We start from the raw sequence: 15,035 nt of genomic DNA, 5'->3' as shown, positions 1-15,035 counted from the left end.
ATATCGATCAGGCAACATCGCACCGTCGGTTATTCAGATCAGAGTATTTAGATCAGTTATGCATGCGCTGTTGTCACATCCAAAAACCGAAAGTGCCATTTAAAATTTCGCGTCGAAGACTCAATTAATCCGAAAAATCACGCTCATGCTGGATGATAATATGAACATGTTTTTAACGAATGAAGGACATCTACGAAGGACATCTCCATTGGCATTGCGTCACAAACCATTCGTCGCCAAATGAATTCCAATTTCAGCAAGATAAGATGAATTAGCTCATTTTTCAAATTACTTTCAACAAATTTTTGTCGCACATACCTTTCATGACTCTTGATTTTTTTTTCATGAATTTCCATTGCTCTCAAGGCACTTTACACGTGAACAATTACCTGACAGCGAAACTAGTTCATCATCTGAACTTCATCAAGTCTCCAAAGTGGAATTGATAATTCCGCCTGAAATCCCGGATGGTAATGAGAATGAATTTCGACGGCTTAATTCCGGGGAATTTTCCCTCTTCCTCAGGGACATCGAAACAAATTCAAGAACTTGAGAAGAATCAACAGTAATTACATCCACCCTGACTCTCAACTTGAATCAGCAAACCATAATTCTAATTGACTCGAGAAACTCTCACGAAAAAAATGGAAATAACGAGTGCTACTCCAATTAATTAGTCCCCAAATCCCGAAATGCCATTGAATATCCGAAACCAATGAACCCTAATATCAATTCAATTATTAGAAAATCACATCGATACCATTAACATCGATACATTAAGTAATTAAATAATCTCTGAACTCTCAGCGATGAAGTAATACGTGGAATAAACTGATCTTCAATTGAATTTAATCGTTTTAAAAATGAGAACCGCACAAAAAAAAAATAACCGAGAGAAATAAACAATTGAGTAATATTGAGAATGCATTGGGCTCGTGGTTATCTCTCGGCTTCGGCAAATATCGAATAAATCATTTGAAACTGTGGAATTCCAAACATGCGCGAGAGCACACACTCGTTGATCTCGCGTGCCATCAGATAATTATCACGAATAGCCGCGGCTTTGATAAGACCAGAGGGAGAAATAAAAAGTGAAGAATAAATAATTATAAAGCGAATGGAGAATTTCAAACATATTACATACCGTTGATGGGTGTAGAGGGGTGTCAATGGCTCGGGTGATTCTCCAGCTGGAAAAAAAAAAAATGGCACATTGAGTCCGGAAAAAAAACAGTTTAAGCACGTGGGGGTATATCTATTGAGTGTTGGAGTGTCTTTTTCATCCTTGCCGCTATCTCGGAACACCATCGGGCATTTGGCCTGGCACTTCTGACAGCCGGGGAATAGTGACCAGGGGACATCCGGGATCGACCCTCTCTCGACTCTAATACACCGGGTCACTCCATATATCGGAAAATAACTCATTTCTCACATCCATTCTCCACTATTTTTAACTCTCACGGAGAGAGAAAAATTGAAAAAAAGAGTTGAGGGTAATTATTTTTTTTTTTTTTAATTTTTTTGACATCAAAAGTCTCGGGATTAATTGGCATTTAGGTGATAATTTATTAACGGGTCTGATGATGAGTCTTGTAAATTAGAAAATGAGAAACGGAAATTACGGGTTGGAATTTGTAATCGTAATTGACGGTATTGGTCTATTTTTTGAGATTTTTTGGAAAATACTACTGTGTTGATGTCCTATCGATATGGTCCGGCATTTTTTTGAGATTAAAAAAAAAAACTAGTAAAAATACCGACGAGCAAATAAAACCACCATTTTTACTTCGCATTCCAAAGTTGAAATTATTCTTTTAAGTGTTGGCCATATCCATTTTGCTGATTCCCAGAACTTTTTATTTGCGTACATAAAAGACTCATAAACATCTCATGTTTTTTCCTGCCAAACCTCTGAAATGTATTTCATTGAAGGATTTAGCGAAAATTTTTATCCGACGAGGCATTAAACAGGGAAACAACTGCATCGGCGAGGACAGGAAAAAAAAATGGATTTCAAAGTGATTTTTTTTTTTAATCATCATGTGTTGTTTTAAGAAATTCCACTGGCCAATGTTTCGCGAGGAGATGTATCGGGGAAGGGGAAGAATAAAAAAAAAATAAATAAAAACTGTCAACTTAGTGATATCGAGAAAAATGACTCATGGGTGGGAGTGAGATGGGGGATTCACATGCGGCAAAGGCGCCAGGTATGAACGTTTATTCAGTGGTTTCATACGTGTTGTTTTGCTTTTGTGAATACGGGACTGAGTGCCGGCTACATCGAGACAGTAAAAAGAGATGGAGAGAGACCGGTCGCTCATATAAAACGAACCGATGACTCGCGCCTCGAACCAGTTGCTCTTTGCTAGTGCCAAGCGTGAGTATCGTTTCACGCCTTTTTATTTTTTATTTTTTTATTTTTTTCTTTTCTCACCGTGACTTTTTCTCAGACTCATCCTTTCTTTTTATCCCTCAACCACCACAAAAGATCGTTATCGCGAATGCTACATTAAGTATTAAATTTGATAAGTGTCAGTGTGATTCAGTGATGGTGAGAGAAACTCTATTTTTTTACTCGTTCCAGTGTCACTTTTTGACAGCGTAATGGATGTACGTGAGTGACAGTGGATTATTTGGAGACGGCGAAAAGAGAAATTGGATTTTTTTTATTTACGGGAGAAACGAGAAGGTAAAAAAATACCATTGAAAATATGAGAGGAGGGGGAGAGTAACAAATGTACTCCAATTTGGGGAAATGAAAGGAAAAAAAAAAGTTGTCGGTTGTCCACTGCAAGTGTTTGACAAATGAACCGCATGGATTTGATTAATTAAGTCCGATTGAATTGCATCCGGAAAATCTTCTGGAATTGGTAAATTCGCGATGAGACGGGTTATCACTGAGTGATTGAATATTTTCTGCATTTTTACAATTGTCGATAAGCCAAACAAAAACATTGGGCCTCTGGCGTTTCTCGATTGAATTTCAAACCCGTCGATTTCACTCCATACCAACCTCACGTGCAGTGAATACGTCAAATTTTCATAGACTTTTTTTTTGTTTGAAATATTGAAATAATCGCGTAAATGATAATCTCAGGGGACAGGACAAAAAATAATAATTGTCGAATTGATAACTTATCGTTGTCGCGTTTTTGCTTATCGTCGTCATTCCCAGCAGGGAATGTTATCAATTAAATCGATAATCAAATATATCTAATCAATATTTTTATTGTTCATTGCAATATTCAGTCTCTCAATCTTTCGATTCACTGGATATTTATCTGAAGAATCGATTATTTCCACGCGGAGAAATTATCAATTGTGAATTATTATTCTCCAAGGATTATTTATTATTTCCAGTTGATCTCTAATCATCGGACATCCGATCTAAAAACCTCCCCCACTCTTCACCAACCAAATTAGCCCTTTGATGCTCTTATTTCCTCACTTATTCCTCAACAACAGAATTTTCCATCATAATTACGGAAAATATTTTTAAATATTTTCGCCCGACTGATATTTCATGCGAATAAAATTCGCAGAATGAAAAAAAAATCAGGAGAACTGGCCAAGTGTCTCGCAAATAGTTTAATTAATCAATAAATTAAGAGAACCAGGGGGTAGGAATTAAATACGATGTACCAATGCGTCAGATGGAAAATAAAAAATAAATAGACCAATAATTCTCAGGTACATTCCACATGTCCTCATGTGTATTCCACATGGACGCACATTTGTGGTCATTTTATAATGCGCCACCTGTAATTGTGCGGGCGATGAATTTGCATCGGAAATTGACTCGAATCCCGGGCCCATACCTCCAGGGGGTATTGAGGGTAGTTTGAAAGTGAACAATTCAAATCGATGATTCCCGCTGCGGTAGAGAGCCAATACGTATATTGAACCTTCAGTCCACCGCCACTCAATTTCAATTGAACTGAATCGGGATAATTGAACATTTTTTTCCTTCTGAAATAAAAAAAAAAGAAAGCAATACCACAGATATTTTCCACTATCTATCTACCTCTTTCGACCCTGTTATCTTCCAGTTCACTTTTTTTTTTTTTCAGTTTTCATCCTCTGCGTTGTCCTCTTTTTTTTCTCCGATATATTCTGCTGAGGGATATATTTCTGTGTTTATTCCATGTCAATGGAGCAATATACAGGGGCAAATAGGGAAAATAGATTGATGCAGTCGACTGAAATCAAATGCCAGGGAAATTGTGGCGAAATTGTCGCATTGCTGCGTCCACTAGGACTAGGACTGCGATGATTGAAAAATTCAGTTAATGCTGCATTGAGTCGTTCTGATTAGTCTGTGTTACATGCAGATTCGGTGAAGATAACGTAATCCTGGAGATTTAGATAAATGTCAATGAATAATAGTTACCGAATTGATTAAACGATTGATTAAACACGTCTAGCTCAGATTGACGATTGAAGATCCTCAACTCAGTTATTTGGTAATTATTAATCAATATTTAGTTGTTATAATTTAAACTTCTTAGTGCATCTTTGACATTATTTTTTCATTTCTGAGACTTCATATGCAGATGCGTGGGCTGCGACATTGAAATGTATATTTACGCCGCAATCTTTTTCCATCGTAAGAATTAATCACTCCTGATAACTGTGGTTTCCGATTACACGTTGTATCGATTGCGGAATGATATCTCGAATTGGTATCCTTTCTGTTCAATATTGATGATGAGTTTGCTCTTAGTAGCTTCAGAGAGATAAACGAGGTTGGTACGATGTCAATAAGATTGACTTCTGTGGGAAGTGTACATAGGGTATGTGGTTTTATCAAAGAAGCCTCAGGGGGTACAAAGCATTTCATTACTATGGGAACCAGTGCAACTATATCCTTGGAAATTTTATTTAAAGATTTTTTTCCGGAACATTCTGGAGTTATACTTTGAAGATTTGAAGATTTGAATTGGAAAATTATTAAATTGTGATTTTTGGTGAGAAGTTTATCAGCCTGTCAATGAATATTGACACTGGATTACGTAGTGCGTAGCTTTGACTGAATTTCTTTTGCGAACAATTTTTGATGATGTAGGCTATAAGATTTATTCTTCATATAGGTGCGGTAAAATATAATACGCCCGATATCGAGCCTTTCCAACTTTGTTCCGACGAGATAAGCCTTCCCCATATTTTTATCACTTCAATAAAAAATTATATCCCCAATTCAATTCGCCGCGAAAATGCAAAACATAATAATCTTTTATCGAAACGTTCTTACAAATTTCGCGGTCAATCATCTGATATTTTTTTCCGCGAAAGAGGACAAAGATTGACACATGGCGATGGGAAAATACAAGTCGAAGTGTTCTTTATTTTTAATCCCATACTCCAATAGTGGGCGCGTGCGAAAAAACGGATCTTTACGCACTTGTACCGCAATATGTGACAAATATGCGAAACCGTCCTTCACGAGTTACATTTATTACCAAACTAGATAGTGTGTTCCATCAGATTTTATGATCCAACCAGCAAGGATATAAACAAAATATCACAGCAGTAACTGCCCTCCTTCACATGCTGTTTTAATTAGCTTCATCTCTATCGCACACAATACTCACACATTCTCGACATATCGCACTAGTTCCTCGTTTAGTTGTTCTCCTTCCCATTCTCCCCCTGTCACATGAATATCTTCACATCTCAATTTCAACTGTCACGTTTATTCTCTATAACTAAATAACTCAGAGCTCCCTCTGAGAAAATGGTGATATCCCGGGGAATTCAGGACTTATTCATCCGCGTCGTATATTCTGGTAAAATGACAAAACGATCGATTTTCGGATAAATAAAGTACAATGATAGAAGAATATAACAGAAAATAAAGAAGAAAATGTTTAACAGTATTTATTCGATTGAAATACTGCACGTTAATGAATCGAAACCGAGCGCAAAGCCATTACGAATGGCGTAGGTGTTGACATCATTAGCTCCGAAATAAAGTGAATGATTTAGATGAAGGAAATGCATCTTTATGTCGCTGTACCTTTCCCTTCGCAAATACACACAATAGATGTGAATACGGATGTGAATTAATAAAAGATCTACAAAGAATTATTGCATTGGTAAACGAAAAACGATCATGATTGATATCGTCATTATTTTCAAGTGAAAGTTGGTACATACTGAGCAAGCGAAACGCAAGTGAGTATTGAGGTTATTACGAATATAAAGCATTCCTCCTGAAATGACAGTGTGCAAGACCAAAGAAAGTAGAAAGATTTCGAGAGGATGGATATAAGATTGTGCTGTTATAATAAATTTAAAAAATAGGAATAACAAAGCTTTAAATGTAGAGATACTCCGAAAAAATCGGAGCGGTGGACCTGTTCTAGACATTTATTCACTGAAAATTGGTGTAATATTGGCGAGTCGGTTTGGACCATGAGAGATTGGTCAGACTGGCGCCAAAGGTGCTTTCGTGATTGCTGTCGAGAGAGACCAAATTAACGCACTCCTGTTTACCTTCTTCGTTATGACCTTCACTCTAATAACACGGGTTACAGTATGTGTCACGTATCGATTCTCCTGCCCTCGAGTATTTCAGTGGTTTTAAGAACGTGGTGCAGCTGAATTTTCATTTTTAGATCACTGACGTATCGACTTAATCACACAAGAAAGGATCTATCGATCTTGCTCGGTCGGTGTGTCAAATAATATTAATGATAATTCAATATTCTCGCTTTTCCCCCAAAACAATTATTTCCCCTTGTGCAGTTTTAGACTAGAAAAAAATGAATTTCTCGTCTGAAAATCGCAAAGATTTTGTTTTTCAATTCAAACATTCACTTCTTTCATGATTAAAAAAAAATCACGTACGTCCTGTCAAAAAAGTCGTATAATTTTTTTTTCATTTTTTATCGAATTTTGCAGAAAAAAATTCGACGTTCTTTTTTGAATATTTTTTTAGGATTTTTTTGCAGAACGAGCGCAAAATCCGGTATGGCGTACTGATGCGTACGCAGTAGTTGTTGCACATAAAAACATGAATGGATTTTATGGTCCAAATAATTTTCTGATTCAATTACATCCCTTTTTTTTATGATTTTGAGAGGAATTCAAGTCTTTTATGTTCTGCATTCTTCTTTAAAATTATTACTGAAGACTGCTGTAAATCCGTGATCATGAAAATACATTGCGCGCACTCTCTTCTTACACCGGATGTATGTTTTCCTGCGTTTAAAGCCTCTGGGATGAAAATAAACTACTCCTGTAATTTACTCAGTGGAATTTTGCTTCGGGAAGTTCATTAAAAAATGTTTTTAGGATTTTCCAGGCTCTCGAGTGAGAGCACAATTTACTCCCTCCATTACTCGCGTTTAAATCCTTCATTCACAATCGCTGAAGAGCCTTTAGCGTCAAACAAAGTAAGAGAATTATTGTTTTTCTTGTGTAGAGCAAACATTTTCAATATTTCCTCCTACGAAAGTTGAGATGAATGCACCATTTCATAACAGATTCATAGAAAATTTTTCGTTTAATACAATGCGAGCAAATAAATTATAACGTTTGTTCTTAATGGTTATTAGTTGACAATTAAAATTGCACGAACCAGTTGCTGCAATTACGAGGGCTTCACTTAACTTCAAACACCAGATTGTTTCGATCGTTTCGATGTTGTTTTTATAATGAAGTGTACTCTTGGTAAATGAATTCTCTATTGCGGAAAATAATTAGCACCAGGAGTAAATTAATTTTCTTTCTGCAACCACGGTTTTTCTTATTTTTTGCAAATAAATCAGTCGTAGCTGAAATGTTATCTACGTGTACAGGTCTGAGTTAAGGTCAATGAACCCATTCATAACGACAGGTAAAAGGTAAACCGAGTTTACTCAGCGTTCCTACGGGTCATTAAAGATTGAAATGAAGATTTGTGTACATTCCACCTCTCGTATTTTTTTTTTTATTCCACCGACTCGCGTACTCTGAAGTTTTCTCGGCTGATTGAATTTTGTGGGTTCTAAACCTTTTTCCTCTAGTTGAACAATTATTTATTTTCGACATTCGTCATGTCAACGCCAATCAGCGGTTTGTTTTTTTATTAAATCCAATTTCAACCACCAGATAAGAACTATACGATATGAATCTGCTGTGGAATTGCCGAGTGCAGTGAAACTTTTACGGTTGAATAGATTTTCAATAAAAAATGTCTTCTGTAGTTTTATGAACGCTTCAATATTTCATGGGATACAAAAGCCGACTGCTCATATATTTCAATATTCTTCTGATGAAATATTAGAATAGTTGATCATATTTTCATTAATATTTGAGGTTCAATTCGACATATTGCAAAGAGAAAAAACAGAGAAGAGTTGAAATAAATTTTTTTCATGAGCATTCGCAGGAAAATAAATGACTCTTGTGATAACTTTTTTTTTAACATTCTTCGCTACCTGTCGCCACCAGATTTCTGCCAATAATAACAATATTAAATCATCCTTTTTCTCTCACAAGTACAGAGTACAGAGTCGAGTACAACGTTTGCATCTCTCCACGTATCTTTCTGCAGTTATACTGCACAAATGTTTACGCAGGCTAATATAATAGGAGTGATGATGTCAGAATTGGTCGGCTTAACCAGCCTCACCTCAATCTTTCAGATTTATCCGGATTCGAAGTAGAGCGACTGGAACTGGTTGGAGGGTGAAACGAGAGGTAAAGATTTTCGGAGTTAAAATGAAGAATAAATCACGGATGAAAGATCGACAATGCCTCCACCATCCTCTCATCGTTAATTCACCAAAATCCAACTCGCTGAACACGATAATCCCTGATCGTACCCAATTACGATAGTTTTGGGGAAATGCGAAAATTTCGCAAACCGGAAGCCCAATGGTATGGGATAGTTCACACCAAGAGTTAGTGAGGATTCTGGGGGAAGGAGGGACTCTGAAGTTTGCTGGTGTTTTAGGATTTCCCAGGGAATTTCTCTGCACGTCAGGTACTCTATTTCGGCGTGGTAAATATCTCCATGTTTGTTTGAGGTCACTGCGGAAATTGGTGGAATAACTTGAACGATTTGCCTGGAGTCGTCCATATGGTTCTCATTTTGGGAAACTACCTCCACGGAATTTCGACAGCTCTAATTATACATCGCTATTTATCAACAATTTCCTATTGGAAATATTCAGCTCAATTACGATTCATTTATGCGTAATAGTGAAGAGTCTCTCTTTGAGGTTTTTATCTACCTCAATATGGCGAGTTAATTGGCTAGTTCTTCTCATCGCATTTATCAGAATTCTATCGTCACGTGTTGTCAATATTTACCCGAGTGCTCTATGAGATTCTAGACGTTCATCTAATTTTTTAATTCACCTCTGTTTTATGTATGTGGGAGCAAACTACCTGAGAGATAACGGATTTAGCCTGAGAAAATCCATGTTATTTTTATCTGGAGTTGGGCCTCAAGACTCGGTCTTGTTTTCTCATGGTTTGTCGTACCTGTCGATTTGTGGAACTGGAAATGTCAATAACGCTCAAGAGTTCAATGGCAGCCTTCTATAATTGGCTTTGATCAAGCATGGACATTTTTCAATTTAATTTGAATAATTATGTAATTCTATACAACATTATCAACCCTGGCAAGCTGGAAAATTTTTATTAAGATTTTTTTTTACAAGCAATTGAAAACTGCGAAAAAATGTTATTCCATATTTTTTTTTTTCAATTGTTAATATAAAATAAATTGAATATATAAACTTCAGGAATAAAGACACATGCATTCCTCCAGGGGGAGGGGCGAAGAAAATTCAGTGAAAATTCATAATTATATATATTCCAGTTTTATAATTAAAATTTGTTTTCACTGGAATTCATTGAATTTTTATAAAATAATTATGCAATCCCCTACAGTGTTGTTTGAAAAGGTGAAGGGATTGAATTGTTATTAGCATTAATAATTTTGTATTGTATGAAGTTATATTCATTGGACTTTCACTTTGAATATGGGAATGTACGGGGATGTACGTGTACAGCAAAAAGTTGTACCGAACGGAATTATGGTTTTGCTCAAGGCATTCAGTTCAAAGTTTTCACAAATTTTCACGAGAGGCAAGTTAAATTAACCATCATTTCCATTGGATACTATTTATTATTCTGTACCAACGAGAAGAATAAAAAGATACAATTACTCGGTGAATAAAAGGTTGGACGAGATTAAATTAATTCCTCGGTCATGAGTCTGTCATTTTTTTAAAAACTTTATAAATTATTTAAATTATTCAAACATACCGCATAGTTCCACCACTGACTCTCATTTCTTTGAAAACTCATAACAATTCGTTTTGTTTTTTGCAGTCTTCCATTTTATTTTCAATTTTTTAATTAAGATTAATTTAATTAATCACTTACTTTCGGTTTGTTTTATTTTATTTCCACTGATTGGTGTAATGGAAAAAAGTGTTTTCAAGTAATTGAGCGATTTCCATTAAAAGTCAATTTACGAAATGAATTTTCGGATATTTTAATCAAATTTGTGCGATTAAGAAGAAAATTAAAAGCAAACATGGGCAAACAAAAACTCAATGTCTGAATAATCAGGGCACCAACTGAATAAGCTGTTATGATTTTTTCAACGAATTCCCGAAACATTATCGATTATGTAATCCCTTGGGAGATGGCGGAGGCTAAGATAATATGAGGAAAGTTATGAAAACAATCCGATGACACCTGAATGAATCACGATGGAGAATCATACGCGACCTTATCCTCACCTTTCCGTTTTATATCCAATCGTGAGTCTCTCGTATCTTACGTAGGCGGTGAAAAATACGTGCCAACTAAAAATAGAATATTTGGCCTGTGATGTGATTTCAGATATGCGAACTTGGTGCTCGTTTTTGCGTATGCACTGAATTATTTCAGTTGCCAAAAAAATAAAATGTGATTATTTTTGCAGTTGGTTCAATTCGATGGAATAAAAAAAAATGGAATCGGAATATTTTTTCCAAATTTTCCAAAAATTTCGGGGTAACTTTTCAGAAATTTTTTTTATTAAACAAAAAAACGGAAAATCAAATTATTTTATTTTTGGGAAAGAGTTTGAAATTTTTTTTTTATAATGGCGTATTTTTTGAGAATATTGAAAAATCAAAAAAGGAAGAAAACAACAGTATAATTGGAAGAAAAATTATATTCGTAAAAATTTCTGCAAAATTATTAAAAATATTTTCCGAAACAAATTATGAATTATTTCAGTTGCCAAAAAAATAAAATGTGATTATTTTTGCAGTTGGTTCGATTCGACGGAATCGACTGAATCGACTGAATCGTTTGGGCATTTGTTTAAAAAAAAATGGAATTTCAACAAGCTAATTTTCATAAAATAAATGAGAATTTTTATTTCAAAGCTTGTGGATGAATATTAAAATTTTTTGTTAATAATTATTGCCTTCATCTTTCAAAAAATTCACGCAATGTATTTTTCTGATAAAATATATTTCCGGGTATTTAATTACTTTTAGAAGAAATTAGAACAGGAATTGACGATTCTTTTTTATTTTTTTAACAGAATAGTGAATATTGAATTTTCAACGTTCATTAAAAAATTTTTAACAGTACGAGTATTTATTGAGATGAATTGCTAAAAATTCCGGGTTTTTTCCCTCGAAATTACCGGCAATTTTCCAACAGTAGGAAGAAGTAATCCAATTCCATTTAATTTTTGGGAGGAAATTGACTGCAATCTTGCAGTGTACACAAAATTACAGGTCCCTCGGTCTAGCTGTTACGATGTCATAAAGAGCTTTTCGAATTTAGATCCTGCCATTATTCTCTTCTCTGGAAAAGTACGGGAATTTCTGAAGTAATAAACCGATTCGGTCCATTGAAAATCCGAGACTTATGTCACAATAACAGCATACCAAATTTGGAGGTCCTAGCTTCGGATATTCTCGCTGTTAGCGTGTTTACAGCTCGTGTATCGTGGAAAGGCTCTCCACCGACAATAACTCAGGCACAAATTACGCAAAATTTATCGACTTTGCTATAAACTATATACTTCAATGTGATAGAGACATGTACTCAATGCTAGCAGGCAGAGAATAAATTTTACAATTCAACCGAATTTTGAAGCTCTCTCTCAAATGAAAATTAAAATCTACAATTCTTTTAACAATTTAAATATATAATTTATAATCCAAATGAATAAATCTTACTTCTCATGATTTATCGAAAATACGAGTACCTCGAGTGGAATGTGAAATTACAGAATATATTTTTAAAATGGAAAAGACATTTTTTTTTTGTTGATTAATCAATGATTTTGTTGTTGCATGTGAATACATTCTTAATTTCTTTATTTTTCAGGGAAAAATGATGATGTTAGGTTGGAGTAATTAAATAACAATTGTCATCGAGTCAGTGAGGAGAAGTGGAAAATACTGTTAAGGTGGGAGGAAAGTGTTTAAAATCTTCAGAACTGTCTATATTACACACATTTGGTGAAAAAAGGCGGTTAAAGTTCGATAGTGTTAACTTGGTTGTGTGCGCTCGACAGTCTGGGTCGTTCGCAGTCTTAATTGCACCATCAGCTGGTGTAATAATGGAAGTTTGTTAAGTGAAGCACCAAGCGGTGCTTTCATCCCCGCGAACTGTGTTCCGGTCATTTTGTGATATAATGTGACCGGTAACAATTGCTCTCACGTGGAGATATACGAAATAGTAACAACCAAAGTGTCTCGCAAGTTTTCTCGTTGTTCGGTTTTATTTTTGTGCAAGTTATTTATTTATTTATTTATTATTTTGAGAATATTTCGACCATGAAGACTCTCGCGATTGTCGTCATCTGTTGTGCTATTGGTGAGTTTATGATTTATTTTTATTTTTCGTTATGATTTTATTAACGTGGGTAAAAAAAATGGAGTCGGAATATTTTTTCCGAATTTTCATAAAATTTCGGGGTAATTTCTCAGAAATTTTTTTTATTAAAGAAAAAAATGGAAAGCGAAATTATTTTATTTTTGGGAAAGAGTTTGGAAAATTTTTTTTATCATGATGGCGTATTTTTTGAGAATATTGAAAAATCAAAAAAGGAAGAAAACAACCGTATAGTGAAAATAAAAAATTATAATCGTAAAAATTGCTGGAAAATTATAAAAAACATTTTCCGGAACAAATTGTTGAAAAATTCTTCAAAACATTTTCCAAAAATACAATTACTTTGTCTCCCGATTTTTTTTTTCTTTCAAAAAATCTGAAAAGTTTTCCTGAAATTTTTTGAAAATTTGAAAAAAATATTCCAATCACAATTTTTTTCCCCGGGAATCATTTTATCAAAATCTCATTCGTGGAAATTCACTTTTTTGATTTTTCAAGTCCAACAAAATCATATAAAAATTAATAACAATTAATCTAGAAGTAGTAAATGAGCATTGCGAATAAATAAAATTCAATTAGATGATTTTCGATGGATAATCCCTGCCCCAGACTTGCAATTTTTTTTTCATCCCCGGGAAATTAATGACTTCGATGATATCAGGATGGAAACGTGACAGTAATTTTCAATGAAAATTGAAAATGAGAATGCGATTATCTGAAACCTCAATAACCTGGTGTTTAATCTGTTTATCCCACAATGATATCATAAATGATCATTTAATATTGAACTGTCATCGATACGTCACCCGCCCATACTGCCACTGACGGCACATTTTTTTTTATTTTCGAATTACTTCGATTATTGATATCTCCACCGGCATTTTGTATACACTATCGAAATAAATTCATCCAATTCTGACAGATCAGCAATTTTTTTCGCAGTCAATTCCGGTGCTGTGGGTAAAATAAATCCGTCCCACTGCTACCGAATAATTTATTTTTCTTTCGCAACGTTGAACAAAAATATCACGAAAAATCCGTAAAAAAAAATGTGCAAACGAAATTCAAAGGAGAAATTCAAGTCCACATACAAATGTGAACGTGCAATGTGAGAGGTTATTACGGGATGAATTTTAATTACCAATAAATTATTCAAGATCAATTTAAATTCTAAGAGATGATTTGCAGATCCAAAGAATAGGACACATTAAATCAATTGAGGACAGCCCATCCAATATCCCCAATAACTGAAATTGGAATATTTCTTACTGCTGGGTGCAGTCAGGCATGACTGGAATTTCTGGGTGAGACGCTTCAAAGATAATTAGCTCTTACACTGTCATACACATGAGTGAATACACATGTCGACCAGCAAATGCTTGCCATTAGTTTCTACAAGAATTCATTGCGGTTGGGGGAAATCAGACAAGGGTGAAAAAAAAACCGTAGGGAGTGAGGAGAAAAAAAAATATTGCAGACGTAAATAAAAGAAAATGGATCTAGATAGGTGCCCCCAGGTGGACCACGAATAGCTAGCTGAGAAGCTGGTACAGGGGTTTACTCGAAAATCGCGTTAACTGTGGTTTCTGTTCCGGTTGCCATCCCTCGGTTCTTGTTGGGTTATCGAGGATCGACTTTTCTTGCCTTTTTTTTTTCTACTCTTTTTCTGTGCTTCTCGCTTTTTTTTTTTCCCTCTCGTCTTTTTTTTATTCGCTGTGCCAGCTCTAACCACTCACACCTAGTCCCTGCACTCTTCAGGTTGAGGCAAAGTCCGTCCGACTCGGATTTCACTTGGCTTCGCACAAACTTTTCGCGTTACCCAAGATATACAGCGCATTATGCAGCAGAGATGACAAAAGAATGTGCACAATGGTTTTATGTATATGAGAGTCGAAGGTAAAAAATATACACGGGAAATATGAATGTTGGAATAACACGCGGAACTATTCTTCAGTCGATAAATAATGGCCATTTTTTTTTGTCAGTGCTGGGAGTTTTTTGTATGGAAAGCTCGTTAATATGGGGAAAATCTTTGGGTTGATGCATGCCTCTGGTTGCAATAGTATTGTACTTGGTCGTTGGATTATTCATCGGTGAGGAAATATTTTTCTTCATTTCCTTTTTTCATTTTCACTGGACTTGCAATTTTTATTGTTACCAGTATGGATGCGCTTTCTAATTTCCAC

Source organism: Fopius arisanus, unplaced genomic scaffold (assembly GCF_000806365.1).
Source record: "Fopius arisanus strain USDA-PBARC FA_bdor unplaced genomic scaffold, ASM80636v1 scaffold00024, whole genome shotgun sequence".
Taxonomy (NCBI): Eukaryota; Metazoa; Arthropoda; class Insecta; order Hymenoptera; family Braconidae; genus Fopius; species Fopius arisanus.
This window is presented reverse-complemented; position numbering follows the sequence as displayed.